A 20,428-nucleotide genomic window follows, 5' to 3' on the forward strand; every position below is an offset into this window, starting at 1 on the left:
ACGTTAACAGCGGATCGCGCTAGCCAATTGGGCCACGGACACAGTCGTGCTCCACTCTCACCACCATCAGAACATATCTTCAAAGCTATCAGCGAAAAAAAAAGCGACACACCGTCCCCGGGTGGGCTCAAACCTCCAACCTCTCGGTTACCAGCCGATCGCGAAAGCCAATTGCGCCACGGAGACAGTCCTGCTACACTCTCACCACCATCAGAACATATCTTCAAAGCTATCAGCCCAAAGAAAAAAAGCGCCGCACCACCCCCGGGTGGGCTCGAACTTCCAACCTTTCGGCTAACAGCCGATCGCGCTAGCCATTTGCGCCACGGAGACAGTCGTGCTCCACTTTCACCACCATCAGAACATATCTTCAAAGCTATCAGCCCAAAGAAAAAAAGCGCCGCACCACCCCCGGGTGGGCTCCAACCTCCAACCTTTCGGGTAACAGCCGATCGCTCTAGCTAATTGAGCCACGGAGACAGTCATGCTCCACTCTCACCACCATCAGAACATATCTTCAAAGCTATCAGCCCAAAGAAAAAAAAAGCGCCGCACTAACACCGGGTGAGCTGTAACCTCCAACCTTTCGGTTAACAGCCGATCGCGATAGCCAATTGCGTCACGGAGACAGTCGTGCTCCACTCTCACCACCATTAGAACATATCTTCAAAGCAATCAGCGCAAAGAAAAAAGAAGCGACACACCGTCCCCGGGTGGGCTCGAAACTCCAACTTTTCGGTTAACAGCCGATCGCGCTAGCCAATTCCGCCACGGAGACAGTCCTGCTCTACTCTCACCACCATCAGAACATATCTTCAAAGCTATCAGCTCAAAGAAAAAAAAGCGCCGCACCACTACCGGATGGGCTCGAAACTCCAAGCTTTCAGTTAACAGCCGATCGCGCTAGCCAATTGCGCCACGGAGTTAGTCCTGCTCCACTCTAGCCACCATCAGAACATATCTTTAAAGCTATCAGCCCAAAGAAAAAAAAGCAACACACCACTCCCGGGAGGGCTCGAACCTCCAACCTTTCGGTTAACAGCCGATAGCGCTAGCCAATTGCGCCACGGAGACAGTCGTGCTGCACTCTCACCACCATCAGAACATTTCTTCGGAGCTATCAGCCCAAAGAAAAATAAGCGCCGCACCACCACCGGGTGGGCTCGAACCTCCAACCTTTCGGTTAACAGTCGATCGCGCTAGCCAATTGCGCCACGGAGACAGTCCTGCTACACTCTCACCACCATCAGAACATATCTTCAAAGCTTTCAGCCCAAAGAAAAAAAGCGCCGCACCACCCCCGGGTGGGCTCGAACTTCCAACCTTTCGGGTAACAGCCGATCGCTCTAGCCAATTGCGCCACGGAGACAGTCATGCTCCACTCTCTCCACCATCAGAACATATCTTCAAAGCTATCAGCCCAAAGAAAAAAAAGCGCCGCACCACCCCCGGCCGGGCTCGAACCTCCATCCTTTCTGTTAACAGCCGATCGCGATAGCCAATTGCGTCACGGAGACAGTCGTGCTCCACTCTCACCACCATTAGAACATATCTTCAAAGCAATCAGCGCAAAGAAAAAAGAAGCGACACACCGTCCCCGGGTGGGCTCGAAACTCCAACTTTTCGGTTAACAGCCGATCGCGCTAGCCAATTGTGCCACGGAGACAGTCCTGCTCTACTCTCACCACCATCAGAACATATCTTCAAAGCAATCAGCGCAAAGAAAAAAAAAGCGACACACCGTCCCCGGATGGGCTCGAAACTCCAACTTTTCGGTTAACAGCTGATCGCGCTAGCCAATTGCGCCACGCAGACAGTCCTGCTCTACTCTCACCACCATCAGAACATATCTTCAAAGCTATCAGCTCAAAGAAAAAAAAGCGCCGCACCACTACCGGGTGGGCTCGAAACTCCAAGCTTTCAGTTAACAGCCGATCGCGCTAGCCAATTGCGCCACGGAGACAGTCCTGCTCCACTGTCAACACCATCAGAACATATCTTCAAAGCTATCAGCCCAAAGAAAAAAAGCGCCGCACCACCACCGGGTGGGCTCGAACCTCCAACCTTTCGGTTAACAGTCGATCGCGCTAGCCAATTGCGCCACGGAGACAGTCCTGCTTCACTCTCACCACCATCAGAACATATCTTCAAAGCTATCAGCCCAAAGAAAAAAGCCCGCACCACCACCGGGTGTGCTCGAACCTCCAACCTTTCGGTTAACGGCCGAACGCGCTAGCCAATTGCGCCACGGAGACAGTCCTGCTCGACTCTAGCCACCATCAGAACATATCTTTAAAGCTATCAGCACAAAGAAAAAAAAGCAACGCACCACTCCCGGGAGGGCTCGAACCTCCAACCTTTCGGTTAACAGCCGATAGCGCTAGCCAATTGCGCCACGAAGACAGTCGTGCTCCACTCTCACCACCATCAGAACATTTCTTCGGAGCTATCAGCCCAAAGAAAAAAAAGCGCCGCACCGCCACCGGGTGGGCTCGAACCTCCAACCTTTCGGTTAACAGCCGATCGCGCTAGCCAATGGCGCCACGGAGACAGTCGTGCTCCACGCTCACCACCGTCAGAACATTTCTTCAGAGCTATCAGCCCAAAGAAAAAAAAGCGCCGCACCACCACCTGGTGGGCTCGAACCTCCAACCTTTACGTTAACAGCGGATCGCGCTAGCCAATTGGGCCACGGACACAGTCGTGCTCCACTCTCACCACCATCAGAACATATCTTCAAAGCTATCAGCGAAAAAAAAAGCGACACACCGTCCCCGGGTGGGCTCAAACCTCCAACCTCTCGGTTACCAGCCGATCGCGAAAGCCAATTGCGCCACGGAGACAGTCCTGCTACACTCTCACCACCATCAGAACATATCTTCAAAGCTATCAGCCCAAAGAAAAAAAGCGCCGCACCACCCCCGGGTGGGCTCGAACTTCCAACCTTTCGGCTAACAGCCGATCGCGCTAGCCATTTGCGCCACGGAGACAGTCGTGCTCCACTTTCACCACCATCAGAACATATCTTCAAAGCTATCAGCCCAAAGAAAAAAAAGCGCCGCACCGCCACCGGGTGGGCTCGAACCTCCAACCTTTCGGTTAACAGCCGATCGCGCTAGCCAATGGCGCCACGGAGACAGTCGTGCTCCACGCTCACCACCGTCAGAACATTTCTTCAGAGCTATCAGCCCAAAGAAAAAAAAGCGCCGCACCACCACCTGGTGGGCTCGAACCTCCAACCTTTACGTTAACAGCGGATCGCGCTAGCCAATTGGGCCACGGACACAGTCGTGCTCCACTCTCACCACCATCAGAACATATCTTCAAAGCTATCAGCGAAAAAAAAAAGCGACACACCGTCCCCGGGTGGGCTCAAACCTCCAACCTCTCGGTTACCAGCCGATCGCGAAAGCCAATTGCGCCACGGAGACAGTTCTGCTACACTCTCACCACCATCAGAACATATCTTCAAAGCTATCAGCCCAAAGAAAAAAAGCGCCGCACCACCCCCGGGTGGGCTCGAACTTCCAACCTTTCGGCTAACAGCCGATCGCGCTAGCCATTTGCGCCACGGAGACAGTCGTGCTCCACTTTCACCACCATCAGAACATATCTTCAAAGCTATCAGCCCAAAGAAAAAAAGCGCCGCACCACCCCCGGGTGGGCTCCAACCTCCAACCTTTCGGGTAACAGCCGATCGCTCTAGCTAATTGCGCCACGGAGACAGTCATGCTCCACTCTCACCACCATCAGAACATATCTTCAAAGCTATCAGCCCAAAGAAAAAAAAAGCGCCGCACTAACACCGGGTGGGCTGTAACCTCCAACCTTTCGGTTAACAGCCGATCGCGATAGCCAATTGCGTCACGGAGACAGTCGTGCTCCACTCTCACCACCATTAGAACATATCTTCAAAGCAATCAGCGCAAAGAAAAAAGAAGCGACACACCGTCCCCGGGTGGGCTCGAAACTCCAACTTTTCGGTTAACAGCCGATCGCGCTAGCCAATTGCGCCACGGAGACAGTCCTGCTCTACTCTCACCACCATCAGAACATATCTTCAAAGCTATCAGCTCAAAGAAAAAAAAGCGCCGCACCACTACCGGGTGGGCTCGAAACTCCAAGCTTTCAGTTAACAGCCGATCGCGCTAGCCAATTGCGCCACGGAGTTAGTCCTGCTCCACTCTAGCCACCATCAGAACATATCTTTAAAGCTATCAGCCCAAAGAAAAAAAAGCAACACACCACTCCCGGGAGGGCTCGAACCTCCAACCTTTCGGTTAACAGCCGATAGCGCTAGCCAATTGCGCCACGGAGACAGTCGTGCTCCACTCTCACCACCATCAGAACATTTCTTCGGAGCTATCAGCCCAAAGAAAAATAAGCGCCGCACCACCACCGGGTGGGCTCGAACCTCCAAGCTTTCGGTTAACAGTCGATCGCGCTAGCCAATTGCGCCACGGAGACAGTCCTGCTACACTCTCACCACCATCAGAACATATTGTTACGTGAGTAACGAGACAAAGTATTGCGAATATATTCGAAAAATATATTTGCAAGAGCGGTTGCAGCACTGGCCAGTCTGGCTCCGAGCTCGAGCAGCCAGCGAGCCTCATCTTCTTCGTCGGGCGCACACGCGCATTCGCACTATGGTTTGTGGCAGCCTACAGGTAGCATAACCCCCGTCGGCAAAGGCGCCGTCTCGGCGCATCTAGATGTCAAGATCATTGGGCGAGTGGTACTGCTTCAGGCGTGCGACGTGTACGATGTCGCTGGCCCTAGGGGTGGATGAAGACGGCGAGGCAGCAGGAGTGATTTCATAAGTGACGGGAGTCACCTCACGAAGCACTCTGTAGGGCCCTGTGTACCGAGAGAGCAGCTTGTCAGACAGGCCAACGTGCCTGGTCGGAGACCACAGCAGAACCAACGAACCGGGCGAAAAGTGCACATCGCGGTGTCGTTGGTCGTACCGACGCCGTTGGTTTGCTTGGGAGGTCAGAAGGCGAGCACGAGCGGTTTCGCGTGCGTGGGCGGCCCGGCTGATGGCGTCCAGAGCATATTGTGAAGTTGGAGCTGCTGGTAACGGAATCGTCGTATCGAGGGGTAATGTGGGTTCGCGGCCGAACAGCAAGAAAAAAGGGGAGTAACCAGCCGTGTCGTGGCGCGAAGAATTGTAGGCAAATGTCACGTATGGTAAAGCGATGTCCCAGTCAGAGTGATCTGAGGAAACGTACTTTGCAAGCATGTCAGTTAGGGTTCGGTTCAGGCGTTCTGTGAGGCCATTTGTTTGCGGATGGTACGACGTAGTGAGCTTGTGGCGTGTTGCACAAGAGCGTAGGATGTCCGCTATGACTTTCGATAGAAATGTGCGGCCTCGGTCCGTGAGCAGCTGGCGTGGAGCACCATGTTGCAAGATCACGTCGTGTAGAAGAAAATCGGCGACGTCAGTGGCGCAACTTGTTGGAAGGGCGCGTGTGATTGCGTAGCGTGTGGCGTAGTCTGTGGCCACAGCTATCCACCTGTTGCCAGCAGAAGACAGAGGAAAAGGGCCGAGTAAGTCCAAGCCGACGCGAAAGAAAGGTTCAGTAGAAATATCGAGTGGTTGAAGGCGCCCAGCCGGAAGCGTCGATGGTGTTTTGCGGCGCTGACATTCCTCACACGCCGCGACGTATCTTCTGACGGACCGTGCCAGACCTGGCCAATAGAAGCGACGGCGAATCCGGTCGTATGTGCGGGACACACCCAGGTGACCGGCAGTAGGAACGTCATGAAGTTCGTGGAGTACAGCCAAGCGGAGGTGTTTGGGTATGGCAAGCAGCAGAGATGGGCCGTCTGGATGGAAGTTATGCCGGTATAATGTGCCATTCTGGAGTACGAACGAGCGATAGGATCGGTTCGATGGGGAGGAGTCGAGGCGCTCAATGATAGCTCGTAGGGTTGCATCACGGCGTTGCTCGTCGGCTATGTGGTTCAGTTGAGAAACGGAGCACACGCAGGCGTCGTTGTCAGGTATGGTGGCCGATGGGTCAACTGGATAGCGAGAAAGGCAATCGGCGTCCTGGTGCAGGCGTCCAGACTTGTATATCACAGAAAAGGTGTATTCTTGCAGTCGCAGAGCCCAGCGACCAAGTCGACCTGTAGGATCTCTTAAGGATGAAAGCCAGCAGAGCGCGTGGTGGTCGGTGACGACGGAAAAGTGAGTGCCATATAAATATGGACGGAATTTTGAGACCGCCCAGACAAGAGCAAGGCATTCTCGCTCTGTGATCGAATAGTTACGCTCTGCAGGTGTAAGGAGGCGGCTAGCATACGCGATAACGCGGTCGTGTCCCTGTTGGCATTGGGCGAGAACGGCTCCGATACCGTGACCACTGGCATCAGTTCGGACCTCAGTTCGGGCAGATGGGTCAAAGTGGGCGAGGATAGGGGGCGTCGTCAAAAGTGTTATGAGGTGAGAGAAGGCGGCAGCTTGAGTGGACCCCCACGAAAATGGAACGCCTTTCTTCAAAAGATCGTTAAGTGGTTGGGCGATTGCCGCAAAATCTTTCACGAACCGCCTAAAGTAGGAGCAAAGTCCCACAAAGCTCCGGACATCTTTGGCGGATTGGGGTACTGGGAAACTCGTGACGGCACGAATTTTCTCAGGGTCCGGTCTCACACCAGAAGCATCGACAAGGTGGCCCAGCACGGTAATCTGTCGGCGGCCGAAGTGACACTTCGAGGAGTTCAACTGGAGGCCAGCTTTGCGGAAGACGTCGAGAATGGCCGACAGACGCTCAAGGTGGGTCTCAAACGTAGGTGCAAATACGAGGACGTCGTCTAGGTAACACAGGCATGTTGACCATTTGAACCCGTGTAGCAGAGAGTCCATCATACGTTCGAACGTGGCGGGGGCATTGCATAGACCGAAGGGCATAACCTTGAATTGGTATAGGCCATCTGGAGTGATGAAGGCGGTCTTTTCTTGGTCTTTCTCGTCTACGGCAATCTGCCAATAACCAGAACGAAGGTCGATAGATGAAAAGTAGCGTGCGCCGTGGAGACAATCGAGGGCGTCATCAATACGTGGTAAAGGATACACGTCCTTTTTGGTGATTCGATTTAGATGCCGGTAATCGATGCAAAAACGCCATGTGTTGTCCTTCTTTTTAACCAGGACGACGGGTGACGCCCATGGGCTTGATGAGGGCTCAATAATGCCTTTAGTTAACATCTTATTCACTTCAGCTTGAATAATCTGGCGCTCCGACGCGGACACGCGATACGGTCGACGGTGAATGGGAGCAGCATCACCGGTGTTGATGCGGTGCTTTACAAGAGAAGTTTGGCCGAGTGGGCGGTCGTCAAGGTCGAAGATGTCACGGTAGGAAGCTAGAAGGCGTGCGAGAGCGGCTGATTGCGCTGGGGGAAGGTCAGGGTCGATCATGGGACGTATTGACATGTCGAGGCATGTGGCATCGAGTGGGCGACAAGGAAAATTGGGGCATGCGTCGGCTGCGAAAGTGGTGACGTGATCATCGGCTAAGGACCGCAACGTGGCAATTAGGATGCCTTCAGGGAGGACTTGCTTTGTGAAGCCGAAATTTATGACGGGTAGACGGGTCCGGTTGGAGGCTACAGTTACGATGCAGTGAGGGACGGTGACGTCACGTGCCAGTAGGACATCAGGAATCGGCGTGACGATGTAATTCCCATCCAATACGGGTGAGGTCGTGGCGAATTCGGTGAATGTGAGGGCTTTAGGCGGTAAGCGGAGGAAGTCTGTGGCAGAAAGGCCGTGTTGAGGTTCAGGGTGAATATCCGGCTGAAGAGGAAGGTCTAAGCAAAGAGTACCAGCGGAACAGTCGATCAGAGCAGAATGGGTCGACAGGAAGTCCATCCCTAAGATGAGGTCATGAGGACAGTTCTGGAGCACCGTGAATAGAACAGGGATGTAACGGTCGGCGATGCGTATGCGAGCCGTACACATGCCAATGACAGGAACAGTGCCGCCATCGGCCACACGTACAGCTTCGGTAGCAGGGGGCGTGAGTACTTTTCTTAAGCGGCGGCAAAGATGAACGCTGATTATGGACACATGAGCGCCAGTGTCGACTAGTGCCGACAGAGAAATACCGTCCACGTGTACATCGACAAGATTTTTGTTCGTATGAAGCGTCAATGGAGGGTTTGGTTCAGACAGGGATGATGCAGCACTACCTCCAGGGGCTGCACTGTCTAGTTTTCCGTCGGGTACGATGAAAAGTTAGGCGGCGAGTGATGGCGGCGTGGCTGGGGCGACGGGGAACGACGGCGTTGAGGGGACGGAGAACGAGCAGGAAGGCGGCTGTTAGACGTGTCGAAAGCAGGGGCGGTACGGCTGGACGGATACCGGCGAAGATCTTCATATGGGCTATAAGGTGCGAAAAACTGGCTCCTATGTGGCGGCGTCCAGGAGGCACGGCAGTAGCGGGAGACATGTCCAACGCGGTGGCACCGGAAGCAGATCGGTTTGTCGTCAGGAGTTCGCCATTCCGCCGGGTTGCGAGATCGTGGAGCAACAAATGGGTCACGTCGAGGTGCATTAATGGGAATTGGTCTGGAGGAGGGGCAAGAGATGGGGCAAGCATCAGGGAACCCGCGGTTGGCGAATTCTTGTCGTACGACCGCCTGAATAACGGAGATCGCGGGGGTTGTCGGTATCGTATGTTCGAAAGAAGTGGGCTGAAGCGGCGCTGGACTTGCTGCTTCAAGTTCCCGTCGAACGATACGCGTTACACTCTGCTCAAAGGGCGGTGTGACGGTAGAATCGGAGCAGGTGGACGTAGCCGCCGTGTTTGGCAACCGAGAAAAAGGAGGGCGCACCCGACGGCTTTTTGCTGTTTCGAAACGGCGGCATTCTTGAATTACACGGTCGATGGTCGAGACGTTAGTGTACACCAGCAAATTGAAGGCGTCGTCCGCGATCCCCTTCAAAACGTGTCCAACCTTTTCAGCCTCAGACATCGCCTCGTCCACTTTTCGGCAAAGAGCGAGAACTTCTTGGATGTATGACACATACGATTCAGTTGGCGACTGGACACGGGTAGCCAGCTCCTGTCGTGCAGCTGCGTGGCGACCGGTCGGGTCCCCAAAGATGTCACGTAGCTTCTCCTTGAACGTGTCCCAGCTGGTGAGTTCGGACTCATTTGTCTCGTACCAGACACGCGGGGTTCCGTCCAAGTAGAAGAGAACATTAGCGAGCATCATGGTAGGGTCCCAACGGTGAGTTTGACTGACCCGTTCATAAAGGCGAAGCCATTTGTCGACGTCGAGGCCAGGTTGCGCAGAAAATGTCCCGGGATCACGTGGTGTTTGGACGGCGACAAAGGTTGTCGGAGAAGCCGCAGATGGTGAAGCGGACGCGTTGTCACTGGAAGCCATGGCGGGAAGCTGGAGGATGCGGCCACTGCGGAGCTGCGTGGTGAGGACGGGGATCGTTCCACCTCCACCAAATATGTTACGTGAGTAACGAGACAAAGTATTGCGAATATATTCGAAAAATATATTTGCAAGAGCGGTTGCAGCACTGGCCAGTCTGGCTCCGAGCTCGAGCAGCCAGCGAGCCTCATCTTCTTCGTCGGGCGCACACGCGCATTCGCACTATGGTTTGTGGCAGCCTACAGGTAGCAATATCTTCAAAGCTTTCAGCCCAAAGAAAAAAAGCGCCGCACCACCCCCGGGTGGGCTCGAACTTCCAACCTTTCGGGTAACAGCCGATCGCTCTAGCCAATTGCGCCACGGAGACAGTCATGCTCCACTCTCTCCACCATCAGAACATATCTTCAAAGCTATCAGCCCAAAGAAAAAAAAGCGCCGCACCACCCCCGGCCGGGCTCGAACCTCCATCCTTTCTGTTAACAGCCGATCGCGATAGCCAATTGCGTCACGGAGACAGTCGTGCTCCACTCTCACCACCATTAGAACATATCTTCAAAGCAATCAGCGCAAAGAAAAAAGAAGCGACACACCGTCCCCGGGTGGGCTCGAAACTCCAACTTTTCGGTTAACAGCCGATCGCGCTAGCCAATTGTGCCACGGAGACAGTCCTGCTCTACTCTCACCACCATCAGAACATATCTTCAAAGCAATCAGCGCAAAGAAAAAAAAAGCGACACACCGTCCCCGGATGGGCTCGAAACTCCAACTTTTCGGTTAACAGCCGATCGCGCTAGCCAATTGCGCCACGCAGACAGTCCTGCTCTACTCTCACCACCATCAGAACATATCTTCAAAGCTATCAGCTCAAAGAAAAAAAAGCGCCGCACCACTACCGAGTGGGCTCGAAACTCCAAGCTTTCAGTTAACAGCCGATCGCGCTAGCCAATTGCGCCACGGAGACAGTCCTGCTCCACTGTCAACACCATCAGAACATATCTTCAAAGCTATCAGCCCAAAGAAAAAAAGTGCCGCACCACCACCGGGTGGGCTCGAACCTCCAACCTTTCGGTTAACAGTCGATCGCGCTAGCCAATTGCGCCACGGAGACAGTCCTGCTTCACTCTCACCACCATCAGAACATATCTTCAAAGCTATCAGCCCAAAGAAAAAAGCCCGCACCACCACCGGGTGTGCTCGAACCTCCAACCTTTCGGTTAACGGCCGAACGCGCTAGCCAATTGCGCCACGGAGACAGTCCTGCTCGACTCTAGCCACCATCAGAACATATCTTTAAAGCTATCAGCACAAAGAAAAAAAAGCAACACACCACTCCCGGGAGGGCTCGAACCTCCAACCTTTCGGTTAACAGCCGATAGCGCTAGCCAATTGCGCCACGAAGACAGTCGTGCTCCACTCTCACCACCATCAGAACATTTCTTCGGAGCTATCAGCCCAAAGAAAAAAAAGCGCCGCACCGCCACCGGGTGGGCTCGAACCTCCAACTTTTCGGTTAACAGCCGATCGCGCTAGCCAATGGCGCCACGGAGACAGTCGTGCTCCACGCTCACCACCGTCAGAACATTTCTTCAGAGCTATCAGCCCAAAGAAAAAAAAGCGCCGCACCACCACCTGGTGGGCTCGAACCTCCAACCTTTACGTTAACAGCGGATCGCGCTAGCCAATTGGGCCACGGACACAGTCGTGCTCCACTCTCACCACCATCAGAACATATCTTCAAAGCTATCAGCGAAAAAAAAAGCGACACACCGTCCCCGGGTGGGCTCAAACCTCCAACCTCTCGGTTACCAGCCGATCGCGAAAGCCAATTGCGCCACGGAGACAGTCCTGCTACACTCTCACCACCATCAGAACATATCTTCAAAGCTATCAGCCCAAAGAAAAAAAGCGCCGCACCACCCCCGGGTGGGCTCGAACTTCCAACCTTTCGGCTAACAGCCGATCGCGCTAGCCATTTGCGCCACGGAGACAGTCGTGCTCCACTTTCACCACCATCAGAACATATCTTCAAAGCTATCAGCCCAAAGAAAAAAAGCGCCGTACCACCCCCGGGTGGGCTCCAACCTCCAACCTTTCGGGTAACAGCCGATCGCTCTAGCTAATTTCGCCACGGAGACAGTCATGCTCCACTCTCACCACCATCAGAACATATCTTCAAAGCTATCAGCCCAAAGAAAAAAAAAGCGCCGCACTAACACCGGGTGGGCTGTAACCTCCAACCTTTCGGTTAACAGCCGATCGCGATAGCCAATTGCGTCACGGAGACAGTCGTGCTCCACTCTCACCACCATTAGAACATATCTTCAAAGCAATCAGCGCAAAGAAAAAAGAAGCGACACACCGTCCCCGGGTGGGCTCGAACCTCCATCCTTTCTGTTAACAGCCGATCGCGATAGCCAATTGCGTCACGGAGACAGTCGTGCTCCACTCTCACCACCATTAGAACATATCTTCAAAGCAATCAGCGCAAAGAAAAAAGAAGCGACACACCGTCCCCGGGTGGGCTCAAAACTCCAACTTTTCGGTTAACAACCGATCGCGCTAGCCAATTGCGCCACGTAGACAGTCTTGCTCCACTCTCACAACCATCAGAACATATCTTCAAAGCTACCAGCGCAAAGAAAAAAAAGCGACACACCGTCCACGGGTGGGCTCGAAACTCCAAACTTTCGGTTAACAGCCGATCGCGCTAGCCAATTGCGCCACGGAGATAGTCCTGCTCCACTCTCACCACCATCAGAACATATCTTCAAAGCTATCAGATCAAAGAAAAAAAAGCGCCGCGCCACTACCGGGTGGGCTCGAAACTCCAAGCTTTCGGTTAACAGCCGATCGCGCTAGCCAATTGCGCCACGGAGACAGTCCTGCTCTACTCTCACCACCATCAGAACATATCTTCAAAGCTATCAGCCCAAACAAAAAAGCGCCGCACCACCACCAGGTGGGCTCGAACCTCAAACCTTTTGGTTAACAGTCGATCGCGCTAGCCAAATGCGCCACGGAGACAGTCCTGCTTCACTATCACCACCATCAGAACATATCTTCAAAGCTATCAGCCCCTAGAAAAATAAGCCCACACCACCACCGGGTGGGCTCGAACCTCCAACCTTTCGGTCAACAGCAGATCGCGCTAGCCAATTGCGCCACGGACACAGTCGTGCTCCACTCTCACCACCATCAGAACATATCTTCAAAGCTATCAGCGAAAAAAAAAGCGACACACCGTCCCCGGGTGGGCTCAAACCTCCAACCTCTCGGTTACCAGCCGATCGCGAAAGCCAATTGCGCCACGGAGACAGTCCTGCTACACTCTCACCACCATCAGAACATATCTTCAAAGCTATCAGCCCAAAGAAAAAAAGCGCCGCACCACCCCCGGGTGGGCTCGAACTTCCAACCTTTCGGCTAACAGCCGATCGCGCTAGCCATTTGCGCCACGGAGAGAGTCCTGCTACACTCTCACCACCATCAGAACATATCTTCAAAGCTATCAGCCCAAAGAAAAAAAGCGCCGCACCACCCCCGGGTGGGCTCCAACCTCCAACCTTTCAGGTAACAGCCGATCGCTCTAACCAATTGCGCCACGGAGACAGTCATGCTCCACTCTCACCACCATCAGAACATATCTTCAAAGCTATCAGCCCAAAGAAAAAAAAGCGCCGCACTACCACGGGGTGGGCTGTAACCTCCAACCTTTCGGTTAACAGCCGATCGCGCTCGCCAATTGCGCCATGGAGACAGTCGTGCTCCACTCTCACCAACATCAGAACATAACTTCAAAGCTATCAGCCCAAAGAAAAAAAAGCGCCGCACCCCCCCCGGCCGGGCTCGAACCTCCATCCTTTCTGTTAACAGCCGATCGCGATAGCCAATTGCGTCACGGAGACAGTCGTGCTCCACTCTCACCACCATTAGAACATATCTTCAAAGCAATCAGCGCAAAGAAAAAAGAAGCGACACACCGTCCCCGGGTGGGCTCGAAACTCCAACTTTTCGGTTAACAGCCGATCGCGCTAGCCAATTGTGCCACGGAGACAGTCCTGCTCTACTCTCACCACCATCAGAACATATCTTCAAAGCAATCAGCGCAAAGAAAAAAAAGCGACACACCGTCCCCGGATGGGCTCGAAACTCCAACTTTTCGGTTAACAGCCGATCGCGCTAGCCAATTGCGCCACGCAGACAGTCCTGCTCTACTCTCACCACCATCAGAACATATCTTCAAAGCTATCAGCTCAAAGAAAAAAAAGCGCCGCACCACTACCGGGTGGGCTCGAAACTCCAAGCTTTCAGTTAACAGCCGATCGCGCTAGCCAATTGCGCCACGGAGACAGTCCTGCTCCACTGTCAACACCATCACAACATATCTTCAAAGCTATCAGCCCAAAGAAAAAAAGCGCCGCACCACCACCGGGTGGGCTCGAACCTCCAACCTTTCGGTTAACAGTCGATCGCGCTAGCCAATTGCGCCACGGAGACAGTCCTGCTTCACTCTCACCACCATCAGAACATATCTTCAAAGCTATCAGCCCAAAGAAAAAAGCCCGCACCACCACCGGGTGTGCTCGAACCTCCAACCTTTCGGTTAACGGCCGAACGCGTTAGCCAATTGCGCCACGGAGACAGTCCTGCTCGACTCTAGCCACCATCAGAACATATCTTTAAAGCTATCAGCACAAAGAAAAAAAAGCAACACACCACTCCCGGGAGGGCTCGAACCTCCAACCTTTCGGTTAACAGCCGATAGCGCTAGCCAATTGCGCCACGAAGACAGTCGTGCTCCACTCTCACCACCATCAGAACATTTCTTCGGAGCTATCAGCCCAAAGAAAAAAAAGCGCCGCACCGCCACCGGGTGGGCTCGAACCTCCAACCTTTCGGTTAACAGCCGATCGCGCTAGCCAATGGCGCCACGGAGACAGTCGTGCTCCACGCTCACCACCGTCAGAACATTTCTTCAGAGCTATCAGCCCAAAGAAAAAAAAGCGCCGCACCACCACCTGGTGGGCTCGAACCTCCAACCTTTACGTTAACAGCGGAACGCGCTAGCCAATTGGGCCACGGAGACAGTCGTGCTCCACTCTCACCACCATTAGAACATATCTTCAAAGCTATCAGCGCAAAGAAAAAAGCAACACACCACTCCCGGGAGGGCTCAAACCTCCAATTTTTCGGTTAACAGCCGAACGTGCAGGCCAATTGCGCCACGGAGACAGTCGTGCTCAGATCTGACCACCGTGAGAACATGTCTCTAAAGTTATCAGCGCAAAGAAAAAAGCAACACACCACTCCCAGGAGGACTCGAACCTCCAACCTTTCGCCTAACAGCCGATCGCGCTAGCAAATTGCGCCACGGAGCCAGTCCTGCTTTACTCTCACCACCATCAGAACATATCTTCAAAGCTATCAGCCCAAAGAAAAAAAGTGCCGCACCACAACCGGGTGGGCTTGAACCTCCAACTTTTCGGTTAACTGCAAATCGCGCTAGCCAACTGTGCCACGGAGACAGTCGTGCTCCACTCTCACCACCGCCAGGACATTTCTTCAGAGCTATCAGCCCAAAAAAGAAGCGCCGCACCACTACCGGGTGGGCTCGAAACTCCAAGCTTTCAGTTAACAGCCGATCGCGCTAGCCAATTGCGCCACGGAGACAGTCCTGCTCCACTCTAGCCACCATCAGAACATATCTTTAAAGCTATCAGCCCAAAGAAAAAAAAGCAACACACCACTCCCGGGAGGGCTCGAACCTCCAACCTTTCGGTTAACAGCCGATAGCGCTAGCCAATTGCGCCACGGAGACAGTCGTGCTCCACTCTCACCACCATCAGAACATTTCTTCGGAGCTATCCGCCCAAAGAAAAATAAGCGCCGCACCACCACCGGGTGGGCTCGAACCTCCAACCTTTCAGTTAACAGTCGATCGCGCTAGCCAATTGTGCCACGGAGACAGTCCTGCTTCACTCTCACCACCATCAGAACATATCTTCAAAGCTATCAGCCCATAGAAAAAAGCCCGCACCACCACCGGGTGTGCTCGAACCTCCAACCTGTCGGTTAACGGCCGAACGCGCTAGCCAATTGCGCAAAGGAGACAGTCCTGCTCCACTCTAGCCACCATCAGAACATATCTTTAAAGCTGTCAGCCCAAAGAAAAAAAAGCAACACACCACTTCCGGGAGGGCTCGAACCTCCAACCTTTCGGTTAACAGCCGATAGCGCTAGCCAATTGCGCCACGGAGACAGTCGTGCTCCACTCTCACCACCATCAGAACATTTCTTCGGAGCTATCAGCCCAAAGAAAAAAAAGCGCCGCACCACCACCGGGTGGGCTCGAACCTCCAACCTTTCGGTTAACAGCCGATCGCGCTAGCCAATGGCGCCACGGAGACAGTCGTGCTCCACGCTCACCACCGTCAGAACATTTCTTCAGAGCTATCAGCCCAAAGAAAAAAAAGCGCCGCACCAACACCTGGTGGGCTCGAACCTCCAACCTTTACGTTAACAGTGGATCGCGCTAGCTAATTGGGCCACGGAGACAGTCGTGCTCCACTCTCACCACCATTAGAACATATCTTCAAAGCTATCAGCGCAAAAAAAAGCAACACACCACTCCCGGGAGGGCTCAAACCTCCAAATTTTCGGTTAACAGCCGAACATGCTGGCCAATTGCGCCACGGAGGCAGTCGTGCTCAGATCTGACCACTGTGAGAACATGTCACTAAAGTTATCAGCGCAAAGAAAAAAGCAACACACCACTCCCAGGAGGGCTCGAACCTCCAACCTTTCGGCTAACAGCCGATCGCGATAGCCAATTGCGTCACGGAGACAGTCGTGCTCCACTCTCACCACCATTAGAACATATCTTCAAAGCTATCAGCTCAAAGAAAAAAAAGCGCCGTACCACTACCGGGTGGGCTCGAAACTCCAAGCTTTCAGTTAACAGCCGATCGCGCTAGCCAATTGCGCCACTGAGACAGTCCTGCTCCACTCTCACCACCATCAGAACATATCTTCAAAGCTATCAGCCCAAAGAAAAAAAGCGCCGCACCACCACCGGGTGGGCTCTAACCTCCAACCTTTCGGTTAACAGCTGATCGCGCTCGCCAATTGCGCCACGGAGACAGTCGTGCTCCACTCTCACCAACATCAGAACATATCTTTAAAGCTATCAGCCCAAAGAAAAAAAAAGCGCCGCACCACTCCCGGCCGGGCTCGAACCTCCATCGTTTCTGTTAACAGCCGATCGCGATAGCCAATTGCGTCACGGAGACAGTCGTGCTCCACTCTCACCACCATTAGAACATATCTTCAAAGCAATCAGCGCAAAGAAAAAAAAAGCGACACACCGTCCCCGGGTGGGCTCGAAACTCCAACCTTTCGGTTAACAGCCGAACGCGCTAGCCAATTGCGCCACGGAGACAGTCCTGCTCTACTCTCACCACCATCAGAACATACCTTCAAAGCTATCAGCTCAAAGATAAAAAAGCGCCGCACCACTACCGGGTGGGCTCGAAACTCCAAGCTTTCAGGTAACAGGCGATCGCGCTAGCCAATTGCGCCACGGAGACAGTCCTGCTCCGCTCTCACCACCATCAGAACATATCTTCAAAGCTATCAGCCCAAAGAAAAACAGCGCCGCACCACCACCGGGTGGGCTCGAACCTCCAACCTTTCGGTTAACAGTCGATCGCGCTAGCCAATTGCGCCACGGAGACAGTCCTGCTTCACTTTTACCACCACTTGAACATTTCTTCGGAGCTATCAGCCCAAAGAAAAAAAAGCGCCGCACCACCACTGGGTGGGCTCGAACCTCCAACCTATCGGTTAACAGCCGATCGCGCTAGCCAATGGCGCCACGGAGACAGTCGTGCTCCACGCTCACCACCGTCAGAACATTTCTTCAGAGCTACCAGCCCAAAGAAAAAAAAAGCGCCGCACCACCACCTGGTGGGCTTGAACCTCCAACCTTTACGTTAACAGCTGATCGCGCTACCCAATTCGGCCACGGAGACAGCCGTGCTCCACTCTCAACACCATTAGAACATAATTTCAAAGCTATCAGCGCAAAGAAAAAAGCAACACACCACTCCCGGGAGGGCTCAAACCTCCAATTTTTCGGTTAACAGCCGAACGTGCTGGCCAATTGCGCCACGGAGACAGTCTTGCTCAGATCTCACCACCGTGAGAACATGTCTCTAAAATTATCAGCGCAAAGAAAAAAGCAACACACCACTCCCAGGAGGGCTCGAACCTCCAACCTTTCGCTTAACAGCCGATCGCGCTAGCAAAATGCGCCACGGAGGCAGTCCTGCTATACTCTCACCACCATCGGAACATATCTTCAAAGCTATCAGCCCAAAGAAAAAAAAGTGCCGCACCACCACCGGGTGGGCTCGAACCTCCAACTTTTCGGTTAACTGCAAATCGCGCTAGCCAACTGCGCCACAGAGACAGTCGTGCTCCACTCTCACCACCATCAGAACATATCTTCAAATCTATCAGCAAAAAGAAAAAAAAGCGACACACCGTCCCCGGGTGGGCTCGCAACTCCAACCTTTCGGTTAACAGCCGATCGAGCTAGCCAATTGCGCCACGGAGACAGTCCTGCTCCACTCTCACCACCATCAGAACATATATTCAAAGCAATCAGCTCAAAGAAAAAAAAGCGCCGCGCCACTACCGGGTGGGCTCGAAACTCCAAGCTTTTGGTTAACAGCCGATCGCGCTAGCCAATTGCACCACGGAGACAGTCCTCCTATACTCTCACCACCATCAGAACATATCTTCAAAGCTATCAGTCCAAAGAAAAAAAGCGCCGCACCACTCCAGGTGGGCTCGAAGCTCCAACCTTTCGTCTAACAGCCGATCGCGCTAGCCAATTGCGCCACGGAGACAGTGAGGCTCCACTTTCACCACCGTCAGAACATTTCTTCAGAGCAATCAGCCCAAAGAAAAAAAGCAACACACCACTCCCGGGAGGGCTCGAACCTCCAACCTTTTGGTTAACAGCCGATAGCGCTAGCCAATTGCGCCACGGAGACAGTCGTGCTCCACTCTCACCACCGTCAGAACATTTTTTCGGAGCTATCAGCCCAAAGAAAAAAAAGCGCCGCACCACCACCGGGTGGGCTCGAACCTCCAACCTTTCGGTCAACAGCCGATCGCGCTAGCCAATGGCGCCACAGAGACAGTCGTGCTCCACTCTCACCACCATGAGAACATATCTTCAAAGCTATCAGCGAAAAGAAAAAAAAAGCGACACACCGTCCCCGGGTGGGCTCAAACCTCCAACCTCTCGGTTAACAGCCGATCGCGCTAGCCAATCGCGCCACGGAGACAGTCCTGCTATACTCTCACCACCATCAGAACATATCTTCAAAGCTATCAGTCCAAAGAAAAAAAGCGCCGCACCACTCCGGGTGGGCTCGAACCTCCAAACTTTCGTCTAACAGCCGATAGCGCTAGCCAATGGCGCCACGGAGACAGTCGTGCTCCACTCTCACCACCGTCACAACATTTCTTCGGAGCTATCAGCCCAAAGAAAAAAAAGCGCCGCACCACCACCGGGTGGGCTCGAACCTCCAACCTTTCGGTTAACAGCCGATCGCGCTAGCCAATGGCGCCACGGAGACAGTCGTGCTCCACGCTCACCACCGTCAGAACATTTCTTCAGAGCTACCAGCTCAAAAACAAAAGCGCCGCACCACCACCTGGTGGGCTAGAACCTCCAACCTTTACGTTAACAGCGGATCGCGCTACCCAATTGGGCCACGGAGACAGTCGTGCTCCACTCTCAACACCATTAGAACATATCTTCAAAGCTATCAGCGAAAAGAAAAAAAAGCGACACACCGTCCCCGGGTGGGCTCAAACCTCCAACCTCTCGGTTAACAGCCGATCGCGCTAGCCGATTGCGCCACGGAGTCAGTCCTGCCATACTCTCACCACCATCAGAACATATCTTCAAAGCTATCAGCCCAAAGAAAAAAAGCGCCGCACTACCACCGGGTGGGCTCGAACCTCCAACCTTTCGGTTAACAGCTGATCGCGCTCGCCAATTGCGCCATGGAGACAGTCGTGCTCCACTCTCACTAACATCAGAACATATCTTAAAAGCTATCAGCCCAAAGAAAAAAAAGCGGCGCACCACCCCCGCGTGGGCTCGAACCTCCATCCTTTCTGTTAACAGCCGATCGCGCTAGCCAATTGCGCCACGGAGACAGTGAGGCTCCACTTTCACCACGGTCAGAACATTTCTTCAGAGCTATCAGCCCAAAGAAAAAAAAGCAACACACCACTCCCGGGAGGGCTCGAACCTCCAACCTTTCGGTTAAGAGCCGATAGCGCTAGCCAATTGCGCCACGGAGACAGTCGAGCTCCACTCTCACCACCGTCAGAACATTTTTTCGGAGCTATCACCCCAAAGAAAAAAAAACGCCGCACCACCACCGGGTGGGCTCGAACCTCCAACCTTTCGGTTAACAGCCGGTTGCGCTAGCCAATGGCGCCACAGAGACAGTCGTTCTCCACTCTTCCCACCATGAGAACATATCTTCAAAGCTATCAGCGAAAAGAAAAAAAAGCGACACACCGTCCCCAGTGGGCTCGAAACTCCAAGCTTTCGGTTAACAGCCGATCACGCTAGCCAATTGCGCAACGGAGACAGTCCAGCTCCACTCTCACCACCATCAGAACATATCTTCAAAGCTATCAGCCCAAAGAAAAAAAAGTGCCTCACCACCACCGGGTGGGCTCGAACCTCCAACTTTTCGGTTAACTGCAAATCGCGCTAGCCAACTGCGCCACAGAGACAGTCGTGCTCCACTCTCACCACCATCAGAACATATCTTCAAAGCTATCAGCGAAAAGAAAAAAAAGCGACACACCGTCCCCGGGTGGGCTCGAAACTCCAACCTTTCGGTTAACAGCCGATCGAGCTAGCCAATTGCGCCACGGAGACAGTCCTGCTCCACTCTCACCACCATCAGAACATATCTTCAAACAATCAGGT

At 53.5% G+C, this 20,428-nt stretch overlaps 1 non-coding gene across 1 annotated transcript; it reads right to left on the bottom strand.

Annotated features, from left to right (window-relative positions):
• Nucleotides 1-16,763: 16,763 nt before the first annotated feature.
• On the bottom strand, nucleotides 16,764-16,837 carry TRNAN-GUU (transfer RNA asparagine (anticodon GUU)). The gene has a single exon. It is a non-coding gene; the product is annotated as a tRNA-Asn (tRNA).
• Nucleotides 16,838-20,428: the final 3,591 nt, after the last annotated feature.

This window comes from Rhipicephalus microplus, unplaced genomic scaffold, assembly GCF_043290135.1.
Source record: "Rhipicephalus microplus isolate Deutch F79 unplaced genomic scaffold, USDA_Rmic scaffold_26, whole genome shotgun sequence".
Taxonomy (NCBI): Eukaryota; Metazoa; Arthropoda; class Arachnida; order Ixodida; family Ixodidae; genus Rhipicephalus; species Rhipicephalus microplus.